The following is a 14,223-nucleotide window of genomic DNA, read 5'->3' as shown; positions in this document are numbered from 1 at the left end:
GCCATAGACACTCGATCAGATTCATAACTTCCAATGGTCACAAAATAACTCTGCTCTTCCAAGTAGGACCTGAACCAGTCTAGGGCTGTTCCACTGAGTCCTGCCCAAGTTTCCAACCTGTTCAACAGTATACTGTGATCCACAGTGTCAAACGCAGCACTGAGATCCAACAGGACAAGAACTGACACCTTGCCTGAGTCAGTGTTCAACCTTATGTCATTTAACACTCTAATAAGAGCTGTTTCTGTACTGTGGTTAGGTCGGAAACCTGATTGAAATTTGTCAAAAAGGCCACTGGAGTTCAAGAAATTGCTGAGTTGATTAAAAAACACTTTCTCAACAATCTTGGCTATAAAAGGAAGATTTGAGATAGGTCTGTAGTTGGTTAACATGGAAGCATCCAGCGTTCTCTTTTTTAGGAGTAGCTTAATGGCAGCTACATTTAGGGGTTTAGGAAACACACCTGATTTAAGTGAGCTATTTATTACTTGTCGCAAATCTGTTTGGACAGAGTTCACAATAGTTTGGCTGATGGCATTGTGTCAAGACAGTATGTTGATGGTTTTAGATGCTGCACTGTTTCCTCTATGGTTTTTTGGTAAACTGTTTTAAATTCTGACATCGCAGTTGAGTTATTCCTGGGAGTTCTTAGGGATTGCATCATGTTATTGTTTTGTTGATTTGTGTTGATATTTAACCTTATGGACTGGATGTTTCACTGAAAAAGCAAATTCATTGCATTTTTCTGTGGAAAGGAGTTCTGGAGCGATCTGTTTAGGGGGGGTTGTAAGCTTATCAACCGTAGCAAACAGAGTACGAGTGTTGTTGATGTTCTTATTAATAATTTCAGAAAAGTGTCGCTGTCTAGCTTTGAGTAACTCATAGTTAAAATTACAAAGACTTTGTTTGTAGAGGTCAAGGTGAATTTGAAGTTTAGTTTTTCTCCACTTCCGCTCTGCTTTCCTGCTTTCTGTTTTTAAAGCCTTTACCATCATAGTGTTCCTCCATGGTGTTTTCTTTCTGCTCAAGGTCTTCTTAGTTTTAATAGGTGCAACAGCATCCATGACATTTGAGATTTTCCAGTTAAATTTATCCAGGAGTTCATCAACTGACTCTGCACTCACAGACATAGCTATAGCCTCCATAAACTTTGCACTGGTATTCTCATTTATGTACCTTCTCCTAACAGACACAGAGGTTAACTGAACATTTGGAATGATCTGTAAGTCAAAGAACACACAGTAATGATCAGAAAGAGCCAAGTCCTTAACATCAACAGAAGAAATATCAACACCTTTAGAGAACCAGATCCAGAGTGTGTCCTCGAGTGTGTGTGGGCCCTTTCACATGTTGCAAGAGGCCAAAAGTGTCAAGTAGAGCAGAGAGTTCTTTAGCATTACTGTCCGTGTTATTGTCTACATGAATGTTAAAATCCCCTGTTATGATAAAAAAAAGTTGTAGTCAGTGCAGATAACTGACAGCAGTTCAGCAAACTCATCAATGAATTTTGCTGAGTATCTTGGAGGTCTATAAATTATTAAAAAAAGAACTTTTGGATCACCTTTTAATAAAAAACAGAGATGTTCAAAAGAGCTAAAATCACCTAATGTAATTTCCTTGCACTGAAATACAGATTTAAAGATGGTAGCCACTCCCCCGCCTTTCTTACCAGTTTGACACTTGTTCATAAAACTAAAATTTGTTGGTGCTGCCTCATTGAGAATAGCACAACAGCTACATTCAGTCAGCCATGTTTCACTAAGAAGTAAAAAATCTAGATCATAGGTCATAATGACATCTTTAACTAGCAGTGATTTGTTGGCTAGCGATCTGATATTGAGTAGAGCTAACCTTGTGGAGTTAACAGGAGACACTGGTATATTTTGAGGTTGACATGCTATACTTAATAAATTAGCAGATTTAATTGAACTCTTGTTATTTCTCACCAGTTTAACCATTCTTCTGTTACTTGTCATCACAGGGATTGAGAAAGCTACCTGAACTCCATAGGGCCCTGACTTTTCCTGGGGGAGAACATTATTGGTATCAGTATTGCAGCCTGGACCCGGCACATATCAGGTATGGTGTGGTGTGAGTTGGATTCCAACATTGACAAGGTCATTCATCCTGTCAGTGAAATCCAAAAGTGGGGAGTCCTGACTGAGTGGAGAGAATGAAAGGCTGGATGGGGTCCTGGTGGGTGAAAGTTGGGAGTCTCCTGGTGGGGCTGGGGGAGACTCCACTTGTCGGGTTGTTGGGGCTGGGGGAGACTCCACTTGTTGGGTTGTTGGGGCTGGGGGAGACTCCACATGTTGGGTTGTTAGAGCTGGGGGAGACTCCTTGTGTTGGGGTAAGGATGATGACATTGAAGCCTCTCTCTGGGTGTGCTGACTTTCATGGTCAGTCCTTATCTCAGGCGGTAGCAATTCTTCTCCAGAAAGCTGTCTTATCTGTTGTTTTGGATTGTCTCGCCTCTTGTCCTTGGCAGGGGCTGCTGGTAACTGACGCACAAAATAAAAAATGTTTTAGCTTAACAGCTGTACTCCTGACTTGTTAAGGCAAAATCCATCTGCCTTAAAGAGGTGTCTGCGTTCCCAAAAAATGTTGAAATTGTCAATAAAATTCACTGATTGAGCGGCATACGTATCTTTGAGCCATCTGTTGAGCATCATCAGCCTGCTGAATCTCTCATCTCCTCGCCGAACTGTTGGTAGAGGTCCACTGATTAACACCTCAGTATTCAGACATCGAACTTTGTTCAGCAGATCATTAAAATCCCGTTTCAATACCTCTGATTGTTGCTTGACAACATCAAGTGCTCCTGTGTGTATGATGAGAGATTTCACTGTCGGATGCTCAGCAGTGATTTCCAGAATTTTCTCTGCGATATCGGACACCATGTCGTTGGTAAAACAGAGTACTTTGGTGTTTTTGTTGAAATAGTGTTTTATCTTATTCACAGCTCCGTCACCCACTATCAGCGTCTGAGGCCCAGTGGTTAGCTCTTTCTGTGGCCTTTTAGTTTTTGATTTAGCCACATACCTTTCTCTGGTGCTGGAAGATTACCTTTCTTTTGAGAAGTCAGGGTCTTGTAAAAGCGGAGCAAATCTGTTCTCTAGTAGAATCCCTGTGTCTTGGGTCGGTTTGCTCTTACTTTTGGTTTTTGCCACAGTCCACGGCTGTTTTCTCCTTGGTACTGGGGTTGAAGAGACCCTCCTGTGCGATGCCAGTGCAGGCCACCCAGTTTCATCACGAGTCTCTGGGTGCTGGGTTCTGCCTGTTAACCGTCTTCCCATATCTAAGGGAAGCGATGATTTATTCTTTGGCTTTGCACCAAGAGAGTTCCAGGGAGGACTACTGGTTGATTTACTGCCGTAACCAGCAGCCTCCTGCTTCTTGGTGGTACTAATTAGCTGTCTGTTAGCCTGCTCCTGTCCACTAATTTGGGTCATCAGTAGAGTGGTCTCATTCCCATATTGTCCATTTACCTCCACGCTGACTTCAAGTCGCTGAATTTTGGTCTCCAGTACTGCTATCTTCTGGAGAAGTTTGTGGTAATCATCCGTGGAAAAGGGAGGCATCTTGCTGCTAATTAGCTTAGCTTAGCTGAGCTCCACAATCACAGTCACTATAGTGCAGGCTTGTGCTGCTGTTAGGCCACGCTCACTAAGTAAAAGAGTTTAAATAATAGTGGTAGCCTTCAGATACTTTCATAAATTAAGCTCCCAGTGATATATAAGTATCCAGGACCCACTTTCCATAAATTTTGTAGCAAAAGGACAGGATTTCAATGGGAAAAAAAGAAAGTAAAGCGGAGAGCAAAGAGCAAAGCGTCTGCACTCAAGCAAAGCAGGAAGTTTACAAATAAACCAGTAACTTAGGTTACTTCCCCAAACCTTCTGATGGCCTGTTGATAACTACTAACTTTAATCCGACAGCTTGGTAACTTCTAGAAAGGTTAAGTAGTCTTAATGAAGATGAGAATAAGTGCTTAGATGAAGTGGCATAGTAATACAATATCTGTGGACACACACAATAAAGCTGCCATTTTTTGTTTTCTATCTCCTGAGCAGAGATCATTCTCAGTGTTGATCCAGTATCATTTGACTCTAGTTTATCAGTTAAATAAAGTGTACTTCTAGCCAGAGAGTCAAAATGAAATGAATTAGAAGGAAATCTAAATGGGGATTGACATCAGTATAGGCATTTGGCCAAACTGCTGATATGTTGTGCATTCACAGAACAAAACACCACCCCCTTATTCCCAAAGTAGGGATTTACATTACCTGTGTAATAAGAAAGAGAGTCTAAATATATGACCAAAAGAGTGAACTTAGTTGCACCTCCAACTGGAGAACTTCCATCATGAACACTGGTCACAATAACAGATAAAATCAGAGGAGGTAGTAACACGTCTCACTGGGTATCATTCAGTAACAGTGAGTAAGGAGTTTCACTTTCTGTTTACTTGATGTTACATCACTTCAGCTCAGACAGTACACTAAATCGTTTTGGTATCATAAACTCTTCATATAAACTAGAAACTGAGAAGCCAAAAATATGACTTTATATACACAGTAATAAAACTGACCTGAGAGTTTCCAGTCCACAGTGTGGACTCTCCAGTCCAGCAGAAAGCTGCTTCACTCCTGAATCCTGCAAGTTGTTGTTACTCAGGTCCAGATCTCTCAGACTAGAGGACTGGGAGCTGAGAACTGAGGACAGAGCTGCACAGCTTCTCTCTGAGAGGTTACACTCAGTCAGCCTGGAGAAGAATCAGCAGAACAAACAAATTGCAAACATTACTTTTCTTCATTGAGCAAAGATGAAACTACATTAATCTGGATAGTTCTGTGTGCACCTACAGAGCTTTGTTGGAGGCTTTGACCACTGGCAGCAGCCTCAGAAGAACCTCCTCTGAAGCAGAGTATTTCTTCAGGTCAAACACGTCCAGATCTTTTTCTGATGACAGTAAGATGAAGCCCAGAGCTGACCACTGAGCAGGAGACAGTTTATCTGTGGAGAGACTTCCTGATATCAGGGACTGTTGGATCTCCTCTACTAGAGAACGACCATTCAGTTCATTCAGACAGTGGAACAGATTGATGCTTCTCTCTGCAGACACATTCTCACTGATCTTCTTCTTGATGTACTCAACTGTTTTCTGATTGGTCTCTGACCTACTTCCTGTCTGTGTCAGCAGACCTCGTAGGAGAGTCTGATTGGTCTGCAGTGAAAGACCCAGGAGGAAGCGGAGGAACAAGTCCAGGTGTCCATTTGGACTCTTTAAGGCCTCATCCACAGCACTCTGGTAGAAACGTATCTGGGATGTTGTTTGTTGTTCTTCCAGCAGATTGACTCCAGACTTGATGAATTTGAGATGAACATGAAGAGCAGCCAGAAACTCCTGAAGGCTCAGATGGATGAAGCAGAACACCTTGTCCTGGTACAGCCCTCTCTCCTCTTTAAAGACCTGTGTGAACACTCCTGAGTACACTGAGGCTGCTCTGATATCGATGCCACACTCTGTCAGGTCTGATTCATAGAAGATCAGGTTGCCTTTCTGCAGCTGCTCAAAAGCCAGTTTTCCTAGAGACTCAATCATCTTCCTGCTCTCTGGACTCCAGTGTGGATCTGTCTCAGCTCCTCCATCATACTTGATGTTCTTCAGTTTGGCCTGAACCACCAGGAAGTGGATGTACATCTGGGTCAGGGTCTTGGGCAACTCTCCTCTCTTTCTTCTTTTCAACACATCCTCCAGAACTGTAGCAGTGATCCAGCAGAAGACTGGGATGTTGCACATGATGTGGAGGCTTCGTGCTGTCTTGATATGGGATATGATGGTGCTGGCCTGCTCCTCATCTCTGAATCTGTTCCTGAAGTACTCCTCCTTCTGTGGGTGAGTGAACCCTCTGACCTCTGTCACCATGCTGACACACTCAGGAGGGATCTGATTGGCTGCTGCAGGTCGTGTGGTTATCCAGAGGCGAGCAGAGGGAAGCAGTTTCCCCCTGATGAGGTTTGTCAGCAGCACATCCACTGAGGTGGACTCTGTAACATCAGTCAGGATCTCAGTGTTGTGGAAGTCCAGAGGAAGTCGACACTCATCCAGACCGTCAAGGATGAACACAACCTGGAACTCTTCAAACCTGCAGATTTCTTTGGTTTCAGTAAAGAAGTGATGAACAAGTTCCACCAAGCTGTACCTTTTCTCTTTCACCACATTCAGCTCTCTGAAAGTGAATGGAAATGTGAAGTCTATGTCCTGGTTGGCTTTGTCTTCAGCCCAGTCCAGAGTGAACTTCTGTGTTAAGACTGTTTTCCCAATGCCAGCCACTCCCTTTGTCATCACTGTTCTGATTGGTTCATCTCTTCCAGGTGAGACTTTAAAGATGTCTTCTTGTCTGATTGTTGTTTCTGGTCTGTCTGGTTTCCTGGATGATGTTTCAATCTGTCTGACCTCATGTTCATCATTGACCTCTGCAGTCCCTCCCTCTGTGATGTAGAGCGGTGTGTGGATCTGATTCAGAAGGGTTGGGTTTCCTGCTTTAGCGATTCCCTCAAACAGACACTGGAACTTCTTCTCCAGGTTAGACTTGAGTTTAGACTGACAACCTGCAGGACTTCCTGAATGAACAAACAACAAATGAAATCAGTGAGTGGATCCTACAGAAAGTCTAGAAATCTGAACACACTCTGTAAGTGTGTCTGTGTAGTTTTTCCTCCTCCATCAGTTTTATTCAGCTCATCAGTGGAGAACAAACAGCCTCTGATCTGATGCAGATGTGTGCAGCATATTTACAGCAGAGTTTGAAATATAAACCTCTCCCATGTTGCCTCCATTTCCTCTCCATCATGTTAAATCTGTTAAAATCCTCTTACCGTTCTGCAGACGCTCAGCCAGCTCCTCCTGCTTCATTCTCCTCAGGAAGTGCACTGTGATCTTCAGAAATGCCTCTCTGCTGCTCCTCCTCTGCTCTTCCTCCTCACCGTCCAACACCTCATCATCCTCACTCTGACTCTCTAAGCATTCTGGGTCATCTGGACTCAGACCCCTCTGGACTCTCTTCAGCTCGTTCTTCACAAAAGTGACGATGTTCTCTTCCAGCAGCTGGAATAGAAAGATAAAGTGAACATTTCATTTAAACAGGTAGAACACAACATGTGATTCATGTGTCAGTCTGAAGGCCTGCTGGTCTAAACAGAGCAGCATGGACACTGTTAGAACCTGAATGCTACTTTACTATTTCATCTGTGGTTGATGGAGTTAATAGTAAAAGGTGTGTTTGTACATGTACACACCATAAATATGGAGTCCAGCTGTGTTTGATGCTGCTGTGCAGACTGATCACTGGGAACCTCTGAGCTCTGCTGCTGAACTCTGTGGACAAAACATCACGTTTAATGACATTTAATGACTCAAATCTGCACTCAGCTTATTAAAGATGTTCTGTCATGATGACTAAATGAACTCCTGTAAATGCTGCTCTGATTACTGGATGTTAAATTCTTACCTTCCATCAGCAGGTTTTCCATTTTTAAACTTAATAGGACGACTCATAGACCCATCACTCTTCATGGACACACAGCTGGGTTCAGGAGAGTCTGCTCTCTGCTGCTGCATCCTGATACTAATAAAACAGACAAAAGCATTAAGTTAAAACCAAAGAAATGAAGGATTAATCATCAGTTTAAATGTCAGATTAAATAGAAATGTTTCAGAACAGAGTGACTGATGAGTTCATGTAGCTGCAGTGATGAAAAGAGGATGGCAGCGACTTGGTCATGAGTCAATAGAAGAAGAAGGAAGTGAGGATGTTCCACAGCAGTTCTATGGCTCAGTAACAATCTGTGTTAACCTCAATAACTAAAGATGGAAATATAAACATCCCAGTTCACCTTCAGATTGATGAACACAGCATCAAGCAGCTTTTACTCTGTACTGACTCTGTTAGAGCAGCTACAAGGTGATCCAAACATCTTTTTAAAGACTGGCCCTGGTGCTTTATGTGTTTTCACAGATGGAAATGCTGCTCTGATTACTGGATATTAACTTCTTACCTTCCATCAGCAGGTTGTCCATCTTTAAACCAAATACCACGATCCATAGAGAAGTCACTCTTCATGTGCACACAGCTGGGTTCAGGAGAGTCTGCTCTCTGCTGCTGCATCCTGATACAAACAAACAACAAATCAAAGAGTTTAAAAAGATGAATTTTGAGCAGACTGTCAGCAGCAAGTTTTAGAAGCAGAATGAAAATCAGTAAGAAGACAGTGGATGAGAAACGTTCTCCTGTTCATCAAAATGTCATCTGATGAAAGATGCTGTCTCATCTTAGTTGATTAGTTGACTAATCAGTGGTTGAGCTCTTTGTTAACTCACAAAGTTAGTAGTTCATTCTGACTTATTGTGACTTATTATTCAGTAGTTGAGTGTCAGATGTGACAGTGAGTGTGAATAATGATGGTGGAGTGATGTGAGTGGAGAACAGTGATGGACAGTTATGGCGCTTTTCCAGCACGGCTCGACTCGACTCGAAAGTTCGGCTTTGATTCTTGTGTGGGACGGCTCATGACTCTTCCAGCAACTCTCTGACCAATCAGAGGCCGGCAGTCTGATGACGTAACATTTTAGTATCGGCTCGGCTTGAGTCAAGTTGAGTCGTGCTATGTTAACAGATGAAGTCAAACAGATAAATGTGCAGCTACAGTCCACTCTGTGATTCTGATGATTGCATGAAGAGTTTTCAGACCTCAACATGATGTATCATTCTTACCTCTGACCAGCAGATTTATGTCCATCGTTGAACTTCTTTGGTTCAAATATCGACCGCAGATTCTTGACAGACACCCGACTGAATTCATCAGAGACTGGTCTGTGCTGCTGGTTTGTCCTTCAACACAACACACACAGATGTTTGAGTGTGAATAATGATGGTGGAGTGATGTGAGTGGAGAACAGTGATGGACAGTTAGAGATACTCATCTCACCTCTGAGCTTTGGTCTGGCTGTCATGTTCCCCACACAGAGAGCTTTTAGAGGGAGGGACTCCCTCCTCTCTGTCCTCACACTGATCCATAGCAGAGAAACACCTTCACACAAACACAACAACATGCTCATTCATTACAACCAGCTGCACATCACACAGGTCTGCACTGCTGTCTAACATCCTGTCATTATTCATTCCACCACCAGATGGAGCCAAAGTAACAAACTATTTAAAGACTTTCACTCAGCTTTAATGTTTAATAACTTAGTTTCTGAATGTTCCACTGACTTTTCATTTGCCTGATTAAATAACTGAATATCATGAATGAAAAGATGTTTTCAACAGTATTTCTGTCACCTTCTTTTAACACATTTCATAGTATATTATTATATGGCTTTTATTACCTGTTCATCACGAACCGTCCCACCTGTGAAAGAAACTCTTTCTGTTGTAACTGTGGATTAGTTTTTATAATAACTGTCATAATGTTTGTCAGTTTCAAGATGACTGAATGAGGTGACCTTTGATACGACCAATTAAAAGAATCAAACACACAATTACTGACTTCAAGAAACAGTTTTACAACAACAACAGTCAATCACTTTAGCCTATTTATCTAAAGTTTAGTACAATGAATGTAGTCGTACCCAAACCCTTTAACAGCCAGGTTCAGTTGTTGGGCAGGGTGCTGTACCATGACCAAAATGACCCAAAAGATGAGTCTAATCTTTATATTATATGGAGTACATACTGTATATTACATGTTCATACTCATATAACTCATTTCATCATTATATATATTTATCACTATAACTACCATCTTTACTGTTATCAGATAATTTTAACAGCTGCTGACACAAACATGATGAAAACTGTCGGCTACGTTTCCCTTAGATGCTGAAAATCATCTGAATGAAGCTGATGAGTGAAGGTGAAATATATCAGCAGCTTCAACCAGCCAGCGATAGTGCCATCAACATTTAAACAAGCAGAAGAAGAAGAAAAATGTAACTCACAGCAGGAGGTTTTTAAGGTCTGTTGGTTCACAAACAGTCTCATCTCTCTGTGTTCATCTTTAATCTGAAGTCTTCTTTAAGGAAATCTGATCACAGAACAGCAGCTCTGAACTTTGGAACAACTGAAGTCAAACGTTAACAGACAGTATAAATCTTTATCAGCTGAATCATAAAGTCTGATCATAGTTTTATTATTTGTGTCTTTTGTATTCCAACAACACAAAAAGTGGCAAGATGGTATAAAATGTGTGAAATGAGAAAATGTTCATTATTAATGTTTACTATTCTAACACGTGTCCTCATAAACATACTGTCCTCATTAATGCTGCTAAAACCTCACTGTCATCATACACCCTGCAGATTAACACTCTGCCCTCATTGGTCGATCTAAAGTGTGACTGAAGACATCAGACATTACATCATTAGAGCCATTAGCTGCTAATATATTTAAATGTGTAAAAACATGAAACAAACATATTAGTGTAAATATGTGCTCACTGACTCTAAACTTGTATTGAACTAAATGACATCTGCACTGCAGCCACTAACAGCTACTAGATGCTGCTCCAACATTTAGGTCTAACTGTGACCTCCATGATGTCTTACTGCAATGAGTCACTGATAGTGGTGTGACGATACACTCAGGTGACGAAGCAGAGACTTTAATGAGGAACATTTAGGTGAATACACAGTCACAAAGACTGAAAATGTTTTATTTTAAATTAAACAACATAACTATTTACTAAAGGCTGTAACTCATTGGACTCCTAAAACCAGTGAGGGGAAAAGGAAAGATGTGGTCAAGTTGTTGAGGTCCAGACTGGGACTGCCGATTAAAGAGTGGCCCTGATCAAAAAGCATCCTGATGGAAAGTGTCAGTGTGGACAAACATGTTATCTTAAAGTGGAATATCTATTCTGAGCAAAGAAAGAAAGTGTACAGAGATCTATCAGACATTTGAGAATCTTACTTAAAATGTGATTTATGCTCATTTCAAACCACCATGTGCCTATATCTATTCAAACAATGGCTTTCAAGAAAATGTTACAACCATCCAAAGTCTCAGATTTTCCTACTCCATGTTTTCCATTATACCCAGACAGTGGGAGAGGAAAATGAATAGGCTTGTATCTGCACTTGTATTAAGGTTGCATCAGATAAGGTAAGGCAGATATAGTCAGTGAGGTCAATCAGCAAAGACTTCTTTATCTACCATGTGACACTGAGCAGGGGTACATACCGGGGGAGGCGGGGGACATCTATCTATAAAATATCTATATGAGGAAACCTTTAACAGTGCTGCATACTGCATATGATACTTATATATTTAGAAAGTAGAACTAAAATGATTCATTACAAGATGATTAGTTAAAACATTTCAATTCAATTTCCATTTTGTTGTTTAAAAGAACAGTCATTTATTTCCTCATTGTCTCGTGAACTGAGTGTATCGTCACACCCCTACTATTCTAACATGTCCTCATAAACATACTGTCCTCATTAATACTGCTAAAACCTCACTGTCATCATACACACTGCAGATTAACACATTTCTCTGGGCTCTACAGGGTTAAATTCATTTCTCACTTCACATCATATTGATCATGTTTTTCATTAATACACTGCCTACCTCGTCCTCGCGCTGCTTCTCTTCTGTGTTTCCAGACAGGTGACAGAGAGAGAGAGCGCTCACCTCTGTCCTACCTACAGGTTACCTCTAGAGGAAAATGAATAGGCTTGTGTCTGCACTTGTACTTAAGGTTGCATCAGATAAGGTAAGGCAGATAAAGTCAGTGAGGTCAATCTTTATCTACCATGGGACACTGAGCAGGTACTGCAAGAAACTGGCAAAACCTCAGAGAACAAGGTTCAAGAAAGCTGCCAGCGTGTACAGTACAATCATTAACTCAACCATAATTAAGTGTGATAGTGTGAATATTACCTGTATTATGATGATTTGCAGTAAACAAATTGAGGTAATTTTGTTTAAGTAAGAGAGTAATCAATCACAAAAATTAATGTTCAATATAGGCGCTGAGACAAAAAGTGTTACAACCTTCCCCAGTTTCCCCTACTATAGAATATATAGACTATTATATAGTACAGAACTGAGTAGTTATAATATAGTTTAGAGAATATTATAGAAAGACCAAACTGACAAAATGTTGAACTGAGAGAAAAAGGTAAATTATAAAGAATAGAAACATGTCAACTCTACTAACTAAAGGAGATCCAGAGAGAACAAAAAAACTGTTGGAGTTTCTGCATTTCACTGGTCTGTATCAGAGGATATAAGGACTAAATGAATGATGAAGAAGGAGAAGAACCACGGAGGAGAGAGGAGCTATGATTTTCGTCCTTTGTCATCTTCTCCAACAGGTCAAGGAAACCAAATATATATTTGGGGCCCTCAACTTGGGACCGGGGCCCCCTACTGGCTGATAATGGCACGTTTAGCAAATCCAATAATCCCCCATGAACCCTCCATACACTGCAGCGCACCAACACTAACCTCATACCTCCCTTCACTGGCTCCCTGGATGTTTTAGGATTGATTTTTAGATTTGACTCTCTGACTATAAATCAGTAAATGGGCTCCAACATTCCTCTCTGATGTTTTACTGGAACATGAAGCATCCGGCACTCTCAGGTCTGCTGACCAGTCGCCTGTTTTTAAATCCCTTCAAACACTTTTTTATTCTTTGTCTTTTAACTCATTATGAGAGTCTTAGTTTTAAATGTGCTTTATCAATACATTTGATTTTAGGTCTGCTTCTCCTTTCAGTCCAACTGTGTAATAATATATATTTATATATTCTTGCTTGAAACCTGTGCAATAATCTCAACTCAGGTTTCACCCAACATCAGTATTACCTATTTACTTTATGTTTCTATTATTTACTATATTTATATTACTACAATTGTCTTTTATTGCTTTTGTAGTTATTTGTTCTTTAATCTTTTTATTGAGGCTTTTTTTCCACTGTCCACGTTTCTGCTTTAACACTAAATTTCCCCATCGTGGGACTAATAAAGTAAAATCTGGTTTATTAACAGAATATTTCCTTTCTTATTCTGGATGTTTCTTCACTTTTAGATTCATAATGTTCAGGTGATCCAGCTGATCATCTTTAATATAAATACACTAAATATCATCATCACATTATTTTAGATCTTCTCTCCTCGTGTCCTGCAGCCGCAAACAGCGTCAATAAATCAATAAAACAAAGAGTCAAATTAAAATATTTATTTAATGCACTTAAACTTAACTCAACTCTTCATACAGCTGTGTTCAAATCTTTTATACAGTTTCTCAGCAAAAAAATTAAAGTGAAAAAAAGTTTAAAACTGTGAGAAAGTCTGTTTGTCCTCCGCGTAAAAACAGTGGAATGTCCTTTAAAACCGCGCCGTCGTCACATGACCCCCCCCCCCCCCCACCGCCGCAGGAGAAAAACACATGAAGAAGAAAAAAAAAACATCTGTACAAAACCATGAAAGCAGGTCGTAGCTCCGCCTGAGAGTCAAACATCAGGGAGGAACTTGAAGGCATCGTGCTGCGTTCAGGTACAACGGGAACGAACTGAGATCTGATTGACCCTGAAGCTTCGTTACCATCTGAGGCGTCTCCATGGAAACGGTTTGGAAAGCCTTGAGACTGCTCACTGGAAGCTGATTGGCTCAAACCTGACGACTTTTTGTTGATCTCGTGAATCAAACTGAAACTCATCGTATCTTTTAATTTATCATTAAAAATGTTTGTTACCGTTTCCGACAGTTTTATATAATTTTTTAAATCATTCAAACTCAGAAAACATATTTATTCTTACTTCACTGGTTTGGCTCTGCATTCTCCCTTCAAGCCTCTACACTTTGAAGAGAGGCTCTCCAGCAGATGTGGTGGCTTGTGTTCAGTCAGCATGTTCATTGTAATGTAGAGCAGCCAGGTAGAGACCTGTACAGTAAAGAGACAATCAAACATGGAAGTAACTGCACAAACTGTACAAATGTTCATAAGATCTAAGTAAGCACAGTTGAATTGAGCTGCACAGCATTGTTTTTAGGAGCAAAGTGAAGGATGACACTGTGGAAAGCTCCACAGATGGAGTCTGGTGGTGGGGACTGATTCCCAAACTAGTAATGACAGTATTAGTCATTCATTCATATAACCTAGTAGTTGAATGAGTACAAGTGATGACCTGTCTTGTAGTGGAGACAAC

The 14,223-nt window shown here is 40.8% G+C and overlaps 2 protein-coding genes across 2 annotated transcripts in view; both read right to left on the bottom strand.

The window, feature by feature from the left end:
- The window catches only part of LOC128360913 (NACHT, LRR and PYD domains-containing protein 3-like), a 53,157-nt gene extending 46,116 nt beyond the window's left edge, over positions 1 to 7,041 (bottom strand). The window contains exon 1 of the mRNA XM_053321468.1: positions 6,999 to 7,041. The gene's annotated coding sequence lies outside the window, so the exon portion shown is untranslated. The remainder of the gene's footprint in view (positions 1 to 6,998) is intronic.
- A 6,799-nt stretch (positions 7,042 to 13,840) lies between these two features.
- The window catches only part of LOC128360910 (NLR family CARD domain-containing protein 3-like), a 75,669-nt gene continuing 75,286 nt past the window's right edge, over positions 13,841 to 14,223 (bottom strand). The window contains exon 2 of the transcript XR_008321527.1: positions 13,841 to 13,958. The gene's annotated coding sequence lies outside the window, so the exon portion shown is untranslated. The remainder of the gene's footprint in view (positions 13,959 to 14,223) is intronic.

This window comes from Scomber japonicus, chromosome 6 (assembly GCF_027409825.1).
Source record: "Scomber japonicus isolate fScoJap1 chromosome 6, fScoJap1.pri, whole genome shotgun sequence".
NCBI lineage: Eukaryota > Metazoa > Chordata > Actinopteri > Scombriformes > Scombridae > Scomber > Scomber japonicus.
This window is presented reverse-complemented; position numbering and strand designations above follow the sequence as displayed.